This window comes from Schistocerca cancellata, chromosome 4 (genome assembly GCF_023864275.1).
Source record: "Schistocerca cancellata isolate TAMUIC-IGC-003103 chromosome 4, iqSchCanc2.1, whole genome shotgun sequence".
Lineage (NCBI taxonomy): Eukaryota > Metazoa > Arthropoda > Insecta > Orthoptera > Acrididae > Schistocerca > Schistocerca cancellata.
The window spans coordinates 304,101,907-304,115,745 of record NC_064629.1 but is presented as its reverse complement, the minus strand read 5'-3'; the positions used below and the strand labels follow the sequence as shown (position 1 = coordinate 304,115,745).

The 13,839-nt window shown below is 38.3% G+C and overlaps 1 long non-coding RNA gene across 2 annotated transcripts in view; it reads right to left on the bottom strand.

The window, feature by feature from the left end:
- LOC126183668 (uncharacterized) overlaps positions 1 to 13,839 on the bottom strand; it is a 76,689-nt gene that overhangs the window by 43,354 nt on the left and 19,496 nt on the right. For both annotated transcript variants that reach the window (XR_007536787.1, XR_007536788.1), the window contains exon 4: positions 4,851 to 4,935. This is a non-coding gene — a long non-coding RNA (uncharacterized LOC126183668). The remainder of the gene's footprint in view (positions 1 to 4,850; positions 4,936 to 13,839) is intronic.

The window sequence follows — 13,839 nt, the reverse complement described above, 5'->3', positions numbered from 1 at the left end:
CAGTGATGATTGTATCACATTGGTCAGTGTGCTATGAAGTGCCTGACTGCCATAGTCTACCATGTGCATGTCCACAAACTTTCTTTTCTTGTATTTGATAGGTATGGAATAGCTGTCTATAACTTTCAACTTTTATGATTCATTACTTGCCAGTCCCTGAAAACTTCAGTTCTGTTGGGCTACTGTCTGCTATAGGAACTGTGTCCATCATTATTGCTAAGTAATTTTACTGTGTTAATGTCCCCTGTTAATTTTTATGTAATTGTGTCCTGCCCCAATAAATAAACTAAAAAGTCAAAGGTACTTTCTGTGTCCTGTTTGCCTTTTTTTCCACTAATGTTCAGATGTACTAGTGTACTATAGGGCTACGTGTGCTAGGTTAGTGAGGAATGTATTTTCCACATTGGTGACCATCGGCTGAACCCCCCCCCCCCCCATATGGCTTCCGATCATTGTACTGGGTCATGTGCATTGCACAGCTGCATTGTGCATCCACCCCCGCCCCTCTGCCTGCCACTGCTAGTGAAGAGAGCAGTACGCCATGGTACAGACAATCCCACAACACCGCCTCAATCAGGTCCGGGCCCCACCAATGGCCAAATCCCCCCTCCCCAACCTGCACACACAGATGGGCAGATTCCAAGCATTCCTAAGTCACTTCACACAGCTTGCACATGCTGCCACTGGGTATGCACATGCAGTTTCTCCCACCTCTTCACCTGTCCACCCCACCGTGCACTTGCTGCCGTCCAACATGTGTGACCCACACCTGCGGTTCACTTCTGCAGAGGCAATATTTGTAGGCTCTTCCATTATGAATGATACAACACATTTTGCACTTGTTTTCACACAGCAGGAACTGTCAATTGTCATGGGAACATGTGACATAATTACAAACCTGCCACAATTTGGCAACATCAGTGCCCTATGTGCCAGGCTCACAGAGTGGACTCTCCATGTTAGAGCTGCAGTGCATGCATGCGAGCAGCATTCTCATCCAAGCAGTGCACTGACAAGTGGCCCTTGCAACACCTCCAGTACCTCCTCACGCTGTCTGTAACAACTTGGCGTGCTTTTCCCCACCGTAGTATGCATAGTATTAGCCACACAGAAGTTTCAGAGTGCTGACACAATGGCCACCACTGCTGACAGGGTTTTCCCAGCCCTCGACTCGCACACTGTGAACACCACCATGCAGTGGCAAGACCACGCACTGCACCATCCCACACACCTCGAGCCCTTTCAATTAACACAAGGTGTTCATATGTATACATAAAATTCACTTTCATCCCAGCCGAAAGGTGAAATACATTCTTATAGTGCCTACAAAGAATCTTAGTCTTTTTATTCTTTTGGTATGGATCTGTAAAGTTTTGCCTCTAGGTAACTTTTCTGACTATCACATTATATGCTTTTTTGCTGATCTGCTACAGTGCACGTGCACTTAACACTCATCTGGTTCAGCAGATGACAACAGCAGACGATGGAGATAGGCCGTGTGCTTTAAACTCATGATATTAGTTTTGTTGTTGGCAGTAATCCATAGCAGTCACAGAGGAAGTTTGTGGAGGTTTGTAACTGCTGATATGTCAGAATAACATTTTATTGTGTAAGTAAGAGGTGCGAGGTAGATTAAAGCTACTGGAAATGATTTACTTGCTGGTATCATATATTTTATCAAAATGTGGGATTTATCATTGTGAAAATCTTTCATGTTCTTATAACTATTGAGTTAATACATTGTCTTTTACTAACTCTCATTTCCAGACATCTAGTTTATGATACAATTATGCATTAATGTAGATTTGCTACAACAGGCTATTTTGATCACGTTTGTAGTGGAGTTATTCTTTCAATTGACAAATGATATAAATGTTGGAATACACTGAGGTCAATATATTCCAAGAAGATAAGGAGGTGCTGGCATTAAACAGTGAAGCTGTGCATGTATTGAAGATTTAGGAGCTATTCTCAGCATTTCCAACAGTCCAGCCACATTGCATTGGTGTTCATGAATTTAATTTTTAGGTTATCATCATGATGTAAATGCTCTACACTTATGTTATGTTATTAATTGTGCAATGTTTGCTGTCCTTGTATATGTTGAACATAAGACTCTTCTGCTCCTTCTGGTTTATTAAAATGCCTCATAAGGTTTAAGAGATACTTTTTCTTTTCTTTGCTGACCATGTTGTTCTTTTCCAGAGTGGTTGATTTTCTCACTACCTAGCTACAGTTTCTGGATTTCAGTACCTCAACCTCATCATAATTGTCTGATGCTGACAACAATACCATCTTCTTACATTTTTCTTAATCTACCATTTGCTGAGCAGTTATTTTGAAATGCATCTCAGATCATATGGCTTTTAGCGAATTGGACTTGAAATTCTTTGCCTCCCAATATTTTAAGTATCTTGACAACACCATACTGTTCCAGCAGTTTACAGTATTCTGTTGTTGAAAGAATGTCTTTCTTTTTGCAGTAATAATTATCTATCCACTCTACCATACACTCTGTCTGGATTATAGCTGGGTCCATGAATAGCAAAATAATGTACCAGCTTATAAGATTTTCTGCTTTCTTCCATAATGGCCATTAGGGTGCACATAATTACTGTATTTTCATTTTGACTGACATAGGAGTTGGACAATAAACAAATTTCATTTGAACCACTTTTTGGTTGGGTTGAGGTTTCTGAGAAAACAGACTACAGTAGAGGCTACTTGGTTGCATTCTTTCAGTCCTTCTGTTTCAAGCCAAGTATGAAAAGCAATCCTTTCCTTTGTCTATGACTGGGAATGAATCAAATGCACAAGCTGTATATCCAAACCAGTCCTGAATAGAATACTTCAGAGCTTTTGTATTGGCAGATTCTGTTGTAAATCAAAACATACTGTAACCACATTTCAGTTTTCCTCCTTCATTACTGCATAGAACTTCTTTTCATGAAGTTTTTGCTGTCTTTGGGGCTCTCAGGTGTTTCTTGAAATGTTCCAGTGTATACTGGGACTGCCTAGCCTTCTGTTTTCCTTATGCTGTATTTTATCAGAACAGCACACTTCCTTTTTGATTCTTTCTTGATGTTCTGTCTCACTGACACAGATGGCTTGAACTGAGCAATAAAATGGAGTTAATGTTGTCACATAAACCACTAATTTATTTCTATTGTCAGTTCTGGTGGCAAGTACTTGCCTACAGTCTTTTTTTCAGGAAAATCTCTCTCATTATCATTGTCAGTGACGTCCTATATTGTTATTCTCCCATCAGGTCTCTCAGAATCAAATCACAATTTGGTAGTTTTGCTCTAATTGACTGACAGCAAATATCAAGTTTTGTAAAACTTGTATTTTTCAATACCTCATAACAACAGCAAATACTGGCTTTGACAAAACTGTTTCAACACATTATGCATGGAAACAAGCTTGATTTGCAACTACAAAAATCTAAATTTGGAACAACTGAGCATTTATCAACTTTTGAGGAAATGCTCATCAATTGCATACACTATTTCTGTTGTCCTAAGACTATGTTGACTCAGAGGCCTGCCCTATCCCTCCTCTACTGACACAACTATAGGCTGCCTGTGATGAAGTAATTACTATATAAAGATTTTTATTTCTCGTATATTTGCTGGTGTGATCACATCACCATGCTGCAGGTGCAAATTAGTATAGTCAGGACTCAGATGAACCTGCAATAACATTCACATAAATCAAATCTTCTATTTAAAAACAATTGTTCTATATCAGATACTTTTCACTAACAATGAGTAGACTCATGGACAATTTGGATGTTTAATGTTCAATTACACTCGTGGGAAAAATTTGCGATATTGTGAAATAAAGGAAACCTCCATATATCAATGTTCCAATGACACGATAATCTCTGGTATCAATGTCATCTTTCATGTACTTTTGTAATGAAAGTATTTAACAATCTACCTGTTCTCGAGTGCATAAGCATTTAAATAATTCACTTCAAATGCTACCATTAACTGCACCTCATCAGTACAGTTACAAAACTCACAATAAGCTTGTGTAAGTTCTTTAAAAATGCCTAAGTGTCATTAATAATTCCATTCAGTTCACTCGGCATAGCTGATATACACGGAATTCACAATCATAGTATCATTCACGGATTTTCCTCTAACCATCAAGTCACTATTAAGATGGTTAAACAAGGATTAACAGTTCATAAAACTTCATTAGAGTTCAATACATATTGAATACTGAAGTGTAAAATAATGTATAAATAATCACTATATTAACTGTCAGAGATATTGCTGCAAAATGGTTCAAATGGCTCTAAGCACTATGGGACTTAATATCTGAGGTCATCGGTCCCCTAGACTTAGAACTACTTAAACCTAACTAACCTAAGGACATCACACACATCCATGCCCAAGGCAGGATTCGAACTTGCGACCATAGCAGCAGTGCAGTGCACTGAAGTGCCTAGAACTGCTCGCCCACAGTGGCCAGCAGATATTGCTACACTTCCAGTCTTATTCTGTGTATAGTAACATTTTTTGTCATTTAACTCAGTTTAAGCTTCTAATAAACTCCCTGAGTTATAAAAATAGTCATTTATAGTTGCCTGGCTAATCTTCATGCAACTAGAAAGTCTCAAAATTAAGACTGGTGTATCAACCAATTCTCTCAACTGAACTATCTTACTGTGTCTGCTCAGAACTTATTATGTACAATCAATCACCAGCACATACAGATCTGATATATCACAACTTTTTAATGTTAACAGTTGGACATCAGACACAAAAGTGATACAATTTTATGTTCATTTATTAGCAAGACATTTTTAATAATTAAATTCAGTCTTGACAATGTCTTACAGGTCATCTGCCACCAGCTCAGCTGGTCAGTGGATGGACCCCTACAGCACCTGCTGCGTCATCAGAACAGCACTGGAACATCTTGCTGAACAGGATCATGGGTCATGAAACACATAAAAACAAACATTTTCAGTACATTTACTCACATAATACCTATAATACAAAGTTATAATATATATTCCTACTTGGCTTATGTCACTCAGTTGAACATATAAGTGTTTCTCACGATATACCATAAATACTTCACACTAGCTGAGATACTTCAGTTTTAAACTAAATAACAGTTAATAGTTTATGTTGGATGATTAAGCATCTTGCTCCATTTTATGGCTTTATTTGACTACACAGGTTACGTCATCTCATACTCATTTGCATTACTATATCTTAACTCTTTTACTCACACCATTTGAGCTTATGACATGTACCTCCATATGGCCACCACTTCCTCATTGTACTACCTTACAGTTCCTTTATGTCACTAGGATGTATTAACCATTACTGTTTCATTAACATGAAGACTTATTATTTTTAGGTGCATTAGCATTGCTTTGTGTATTATGTTTGCCATAGTACAATAAATAATTACACGCTTTGTTATTCCCTAACAATACTAAATCTTGTTTTGTAATTACCTTTTACATACATGATTAAATAATAGCATCTCATTATTGTTTGTAAATATTAAGCTATTTTAAATCATAGCGGTCTTCCCACTGACTGACATTCCCTTAAACCATCTGCCTTTTTATTAGTGTTACATAATTGATGAACATTCACATTTTCTTTTATCCAAAGGTCATCTTGTGCTTCTACAGTAGTGTTTGGTGAAACAGATGACTTGTCATATTATCCATCACATGATCATCTTCCATGCTCTATTAGGATTCACAGGTCCATAGTTTTACTTACTAGGTTCTATAAAGTGTAGTTAAACCTTTGTTTTTTATTATACAGGAATAAAACTTGACAGCAAAATTTATGATAGACAGATATTTATCTGTGACTTACTGTCAATGCCCACCATATGCTATCACTTGTATTGTTAGAATCTCTCTCAAGCAGGGCTATTAGTTTCCCACTGGATAATAATACATTTACCCCCTTTACCTTTTCCTGAGAGAACATGTAAGACATTACTTACCCTCACATTGTCAGCCTCAAACTACTACTTAACTATTTTCTCTTCATGATATTAACAGAGCTCCATTTTTTGGTCCTATTTTAAGCATGTTAAATGCTAGATACACAGGAACATTTAATAATACATCCTATGCGATAATGTGACCCGCCAGTATCATATTACCAACAGCTCTACATGAACACAAGGGCCAATGACAATATTAGATATGCACATGTCAATCAGGTCTGTCTACCATACAGCCCTGGTGCTGAGTACCTAAACTTAGAGATTACAACTTCAGTAGATCAGTAATACTATGCTTCCCGTGGGCTAATAGGATATTTTAAAATCATTTCCTTCTACCACTTAATTTGAGACATACTTATTTATGGACTACTTCAATTATATCTGCTACTGACTTAAGGTTACTGATTTATATACTTCTGTCCTTGTTATCATAGATGTTTACAGCATCATGGTTCTTTTGTTAAAATGAACATTAGCAATTATTATTGTTCTATGCTTGGGGTCTCAACGGTACTTACTACTTACTGTTTCTGTCTAAATTTCTACCTGATCATTCATTTCCTATGCAGCAGCTAGTTCACCATGTTGTATCCAAGATAATCTACTACAACTCTATGCATTCCTTTTCCCTCATTAGTTGTCACTAGGATCAATTGTTTTTAACTTGCAACTTCTTCATACATCTACTACTATAGTATTTCCAGGCAGTTAGCTTATTTTAGATGCTTCTTTAAGGTCAACATTACTTATAGTTCCTCATGATACTTACATATCTTTGATATATTATATAAGCCTTTTATTTATCCACTGTTTGGGTCCCACAGCACAACTGCTTTGGGATGGGGTACTTCTAACATCTCCCATGACACTTGGAAAAGCTGAAAGAATTTCCCAATTTCTTTATATAATTTGGAACTTCATCCACTGGTCTGAACCATAATTTTATCTCCTACTTTAAAACTAAACACTAGTGCTACTTCATTGTGTTTCCTTAATCAGCAAACACCACCATGCTCATTCTCTACCACGCTGAAGTCACATTCACTTGAGCTTTTTGTCTGACAAGTAGTCAAACAAGGGCAAAAATGGCTCTCCTACAAACTCCTTTCCTATAATGTCCATGGGCACTAATGCTGTACTGATATGAGGTATTTCCTTCAATATGTTCTCAAATTCAGGGACAAGGTCCATCCACGGAATATGTCATTCAGAGCAATGCATCCTGTGAAGCCTTTCCTATGAAGTCTTGCATAATACATGGTGTTGGGTTACTTTGTTGATAATATTTCAAAATCATTACATGTTTGAAGTCATATCTTTCCAACAACTCCTTGAAGTCCTTGCTAACAACTTGGCTAACATTATCAGACAAAATCCATTTTTAAACACCATTTACCAAGTAATCCTTTCCTATGCATCATACCACACTTTTGGTGGTAACTACTTTTAACAGACATAGCCACACCTATTTAAACCAACATACACTCGTGACAAATATATATTATAATTTTATTGGCCACCCAGTTTCCTTCTCTCACTCGTAGCTTGAACATGATCTAAAATCTTCTGTACTAATTTACTCATGTTCTTGAAGTAATGACACTTAATCTTCCTACAATTTAGATGCCATTCAAAGAAATTTCTGAATCCACTCCAACTTCCATAATATGGATTTGGGTCAAGTAATTTTGAAGTCAACTTTTGTTGTTCACCTTCTGATCAAAACTTCTCTTTGAACTATTGGTATAAATCTTCCAACTACGAAACTAATCTGCGTGTACAACTTCCCATTCAGAGACTTCTTTTTCTAAATGACCCACTGCAAATATAACTCTCCTCTTATCAGCCCATGCGGTTGGTAGTGTTCTCAAATGCTCTCAGGAAAGGTATATCAGGAGGTATATCACTCTCAGGTTTAAAATTTTGAATTGATTTGCTAAAGGACCTCTGCTTTCTATGCAGAACTCTTTCCACAAGTCTAAAGCAGAAGTAATACATGGTTGTTCCATGCAACTATACCACAGTCACATTCTATTACCTCCCCCATTTAAACCATTTCCTACTGTTCTTTACAACCCATGTACTTTACAGGTTAGCCATATGATAGGCCAAAGTGAAGGTTTTCTGTTACATATGGGCAAGACCATCTGACCATTCATATTTGATACAACACCTCTGACTTTAACTAACTGCCTTATCACTTTTATTTGTTTGTCTAAGTGCACCTGAACTTGTATCAATCTGTAAGCCCTCACTAACCTTATTTTGTTACAACTCAGCAATCCTCCTTCCATCTAATTATACCTTCTTCCTTACAGCTTTGATTTATTCATGTTCTTGATCAATTTTCCTTCATCAAATTTGAAAAGTTTTCTTCCCGTTTTTTTTTTTTTTTTTCTGAAGGCCTAACTCCACTTTTTTAACTGATTCAATAAGCCCATCTTGGACTAATTCTAATTTATCACACATATCTTTTTGGATTTCTTTACTTTCATTATCTAGATCAGCAAGTAAAGTGATTCTTAAATTAGATACCTCTATAGTCAATATTTGAATTTCCTGGTATAACTGGTCTTTTTCAGCCTGAGATTCATAAAAATGATCTTCGAGTTTTTACTGATTTCATTCATTTGAACCATTACCGCTTGCCCTAACTTGTGATTATCATTTCTAAGTTCCTTAGTATCCTTTTTAAGTCACTGTCAATACTTTTTAATTTCTGTTGCATCATTTTTAAATGACCTATTATCTTTTCTTAATTATCAGCTACTTTTGTCAAATTACTTCTTTAAATCTTTTAACATTTGGTAAACTTCACCATCCATTCTTAACTCACTGGATTAAAATACTGTGTTATAAAGAAACACTTATTATACACACCTTACAACACTTCTCCTAAATGACTCACAGTTAAACACCTTATATATTCCACCGGCTCACGGCAGTGTGATGACCTCAAGTGGATCTCCGTCAACAGTGCCCCTGGATGCTTGCCATCTGTACCCAGTTACTGGAAACCTGGCTGTAACTGCTACCAGTCTGCACCTGTACAAATTCAATACATGCAGATGCAAAAGGCCTTTTTGACATCCACTGAACTCTTCTTGTTCCTAATCTTCCAACACTGATCAAACGATCATATAAATCTTCCCGGTCTGCTTCCTTTGCAGTTGTGGCAACCGGGTCGACACAATGCACTGGTCCTCTTCTCTGGATGTCAACTACAGGCCGCCTGTGATGAATTAATTAATGGATCAGGAAGTTTATTTCTCATATAATTGCTAGTGTGAATGCTTGTCACCATGCCACAGATGCAATTTGTAGTGTAACTAGGACTCAGAAGAACCCACAATAATATTTGTATAAGTCAAATCTTTTTCTATTTAAATATGATTCTTCTATAACAGATACTTTTCGCTAACTAGGAGTAGACTCACAGACAATTTGGACACATTGTGGTGAATTACATTCATGGGAAAAGTTCACAATATTGTGAAACAAAGGAAGACTCCATATATTGATGTTCCAATGACACAATAATCTCTAGTGTCAATGTCCTCTTTCATGCACTTTTGTAATGAAAGTATTTAATGATATACCTTTTCTTGAGTAGATATGTGTTTAAACAACTCACTTCCAAATGACACTATTAACTGCACCTCATCAAGACAGTTTAAATATCAGTGTCCACGTCAGCTATGAATCAGAGTCAAATATAACACTCTTGTTTATAATTCAGTAGCATTTTTTTCAAAAGTCAATAAATGCTTGATTGTTTAAAATTTAGATTTTTTTAGTTACAAATCAAGGTTGTTGCCATGGATGATATGTTCAAAGGATTTTGGCAAAATCTCATATTTGCTGTTGTTATAGGCTGTTGGAACCTATGAGTTTTTCCAAAACTTGACATTTTCTCTCAGGCAATTAAAGCAAAAGTATGTTTGTAGGTTTTCCTTGTTAATATACTGGTTGAAAGTCTCTTGGGCATGCAGACAGATTGATTGATCATTGTTGAATGAATTGTATTTGGTGGAATGTGCTATCATCATGAGATTATTCCTACCGACTGAAATCCTGGATCACTGGGTGCAGTATACATATGTCTGTCATCTCCCACCTCCACTGACCCATGTAATGGACCACACAATGTTCTGGCCACAGTGACGGGGGTGGCTTGTGCTCAGGAGTTGAACTGTGGTCTCAGTCTGAACACCACCTCCACCATGCTCATTTTTCTGTTTACACTGTGTTTAGTGAATTTCCACTACCTGAGCCCATCCTTGACCAAGTTGAAATCCTTGTCCTTGTTGATGAGGTCCTCATTTAGCTGGATTTCAGTAGCATCCTTGTATACACATTCCTAACAATAGGATGTGTTGTGCAGAACTTTGTATCTTTGTTTTGAATTTTATTGTTGGTTTCAAGGCAATGTTCAGCAACTGCTGATTTTGTGGCTGCCCAAGGTCAGTGTGCCATTTGTGTTACATGCGCCGTTCTTCAATTGTGTGAATAGTTTGTCCGACATATGCATTCCTGCACTCACATGGTATGTAACATACTCCAGATTTCTGGAGTCTCAGTTCATCTTTTACTGTCCCTAAAAGGGACTAGGTCTTTGCCAGCAGGTGGTATACACAACTGAAGAAATGTGCACGGAACACAAACTGTACACCAGCCTCCAACAGCCCACAAAATCAGCAACTGCTGAACATTGCCTTGAAACCAACTACAAAATGAAATTTGAAGATAAAAAAATTGTGCACAACACACCCCACTATTGGGACTGTGTATACAAGGAGGCTACTGAACTGTGGCTATGAAAACCTCATCAACAAGGACAATGGATTTCAACTCAGTCAAGCATGGGCTCTGGCACTGAAAATTATCAAAACACAGTAGAAATGGAACACTGAGCATGGCAAAGGTGGAGTGCAGACTGTGGACCCCAACTCAAATCCTATCTCCACCACCAAGGCTGGCATGTCGTGTGGTCCATATGTGGGGTCAGTGAAGGGGTGAGTGAACTGGTATATATATATTGCACCCACTGGTCCAGGATGTCAGTCAGCAAGAGTAACCTGATGATGATGGCACATTACATCATCAAAAATTCATTCTACAATGATCAATCAATCTGGCTGCATACCTAAGAGACTTTGAAGCAATATATTTGCTGGAAAAACCTACAAACTCACATTAGTTTCCTCTATGGGAAGGAAATGCCGCAGCAACTCAAAAAGCTTGATATGCTCCAAAACAATAAACAATGCCTTTTGAGTGCACTTGCCTTTTTGAAAATGTGCTGCGATATCTGCATTGTGTTAACCTTTTCTAAGATTATACATCGTATCCAGACACCAGTAGCAAACCGAATTACCAGAGGACCCAGCCTAGCTCCAGTGCACAAACTGATCAGACACACGTGGCACCAGCTTGACTCCATAAAATGCAAGCTCTTTGCCCTACATCTAGAATGCTCACCCCCATTACCTGGAAGTGAGTTGAATGTTCACCTGGGTGCAAGCAGGGGGTACAACAAAAGGCATCTATGAAACAGTCTTCATAATTCAACCGACTGTCAACAAAACAGCCAAAGCAAGATACTAGATGATCCATAATGAATCTTGCAGGGAAAACCACCAATAATGCTGCCTTGTCTGTCCTTGAGAAAGGCTTAAACTGTGCCCCTATGGCAGCAGCATTAACTGCCACAGATATCATCATAGGGGTGGAACAAGTTGCGTCCACTCCACCACCAAATATGGTGGAGGAGATACAATGGAAAATGTGCTGTACTTTCACCAGGTCTGCACCACCAAGGTATAATATTTCCAGATGGGAAAGTGCTTCCCAGCAGTCTTTGCGTGATGATCCGTGGCAGAATACAAAGAGAAAATATACAAATTCCTAGATGACGTAGCTTACAAGACGATGACGACATATTCTACCAGTTGGATGCAACGCAAGACAATTGAACTTTACTGAAGTCTCACCCTCTTGGGTGAAGAAACTTTGGCCACATGCTGCTGCACCATCTAGTCTCTATGGGCTTCCAAAGGTACACAAAGAGGGTACACCTCTTAGACCAGTAGTGAGTACAATTAGAGTGCCAATGTACCTGCTTGCAAACACTTGATGTTAGTTTTGATCCTGTTGGTTGGCAAACATGAGCACCACATCAAGAACTCAGCTCAGTTTGTGGTATGTGTATGGAAACTGAGATAGGCCAGCTCAGATCTCATGGTCAGATTCAATGTTGTGTCACTTTTCACCAGAGTGTCACTCAAGGAGTTGCTGGAACATGTTGCAAAGAAATTTGGGCTCTCATTTACCGAACTTTTCAGTTTTCTGCTCAAGTCCACATATTTTCTTTCTGATGGACATTACTATGATATGGCATGTCAGTGGGTAGTTCTCTGTCACCTGTGGTGGCCAATATGTTCATGGAAGACTTTGAGGACAGGGCACTAGACTCAGCACCATTAAAACCAACATTTACAGATATGTTGATGATATATTCATCATCTGGCCTCATGGGAAAGATGAGTTTCATTTTTTCTTACAACACCTGAACTTTATACACAACCAAATTCATTTCACCATGGAGTTGGAGCAAAACAGTCAGTTGTCATCCTTGGAAGTTCTAGTACAGAGAAAACTGGGCAGAATATTGGGACACAGCATCTATTGGAACAATACCCACACACAACAGTACCTTTGCACTTTCAGCTGTCATCACCCATCACAAAGGGAAGGAGTGCTAAACAGGTTAGTCCACAGAGCTTGTGAGATATCTGACTAAGAAAGCCTTAAACCAGGACTAAATTACTTCAGGGATATGTACCTGAAAAACAGCTATAGTGACCACCATGTTTGACACACCTTCAAGCAAAAGGCCACACCACAGCCAACACCCAATGAAGAACAGCTGAAAAAGAGAGCCACCAATTCATACGCAAAAAAACATATGCAGAAAAATTGGTAGAATTTTATAATGACAAAATATCAAATGTATGTACCACCCACCAGCAATAACCAAATCCCTTTTAAGCACAGTAAAAGATGACCTGTGACTCTGGAAATCTGGAGTCTATTACATAGTGAGTGCGGGAATGTATATGTCGGACAAAATATTCATACAATTGAAGAAAGACATGGGACACAAATGGCACACTGACCTCCAGTAGCCCACAAAATTAGCAATTGCTGAATGTTGCCTTGAAACCAACCATAAAATGAAATACAAAGATACAAAAAAAATTTTGCACAACGCATCCCACTATTGGGACTGTGTATATAAGCAGAGCATTGAAATCTGATTACATGAGAACCACATCAAAAAGGCCAATGGATTTCAACTTTGTCAAAAATGGGCTTTGGCATTGAAAATTCTCCAGATGCAGTGGAAACAGAATACTTAACATGGCAAAGTGGAGTGCAGACTGTGGACCACAACCCAACTCCCGAGGGCAAGCTGCCCCCATCAAAGTGGCCAGCACATTGCGCAGTCCATACATGGTGTCAATGCAGAGGGGAGATGACTGGTATATATATTGCACCCACTGGTCCACAATGTCAGTTAGCAGGAATAACCTGATGATGATGACACATTACATTGAAAATTCATTCTACAATGATCCATCAATCCAGCTGCATGTCCGAGAGACTTTCTACCAAAGGAAAAGTCGATAAACACAAACTGTGCTTTGATTCTGAGAGACATGATGGAGAAATAACAGTATAGGATGTCACTGCCAACTGAAAAAGAAGGGGGGGGGGGGGGGGGGGGCGAGAAGAAGAAGAAACCATACACTGTATGCAAGCACTTGCCAACAGAACTAA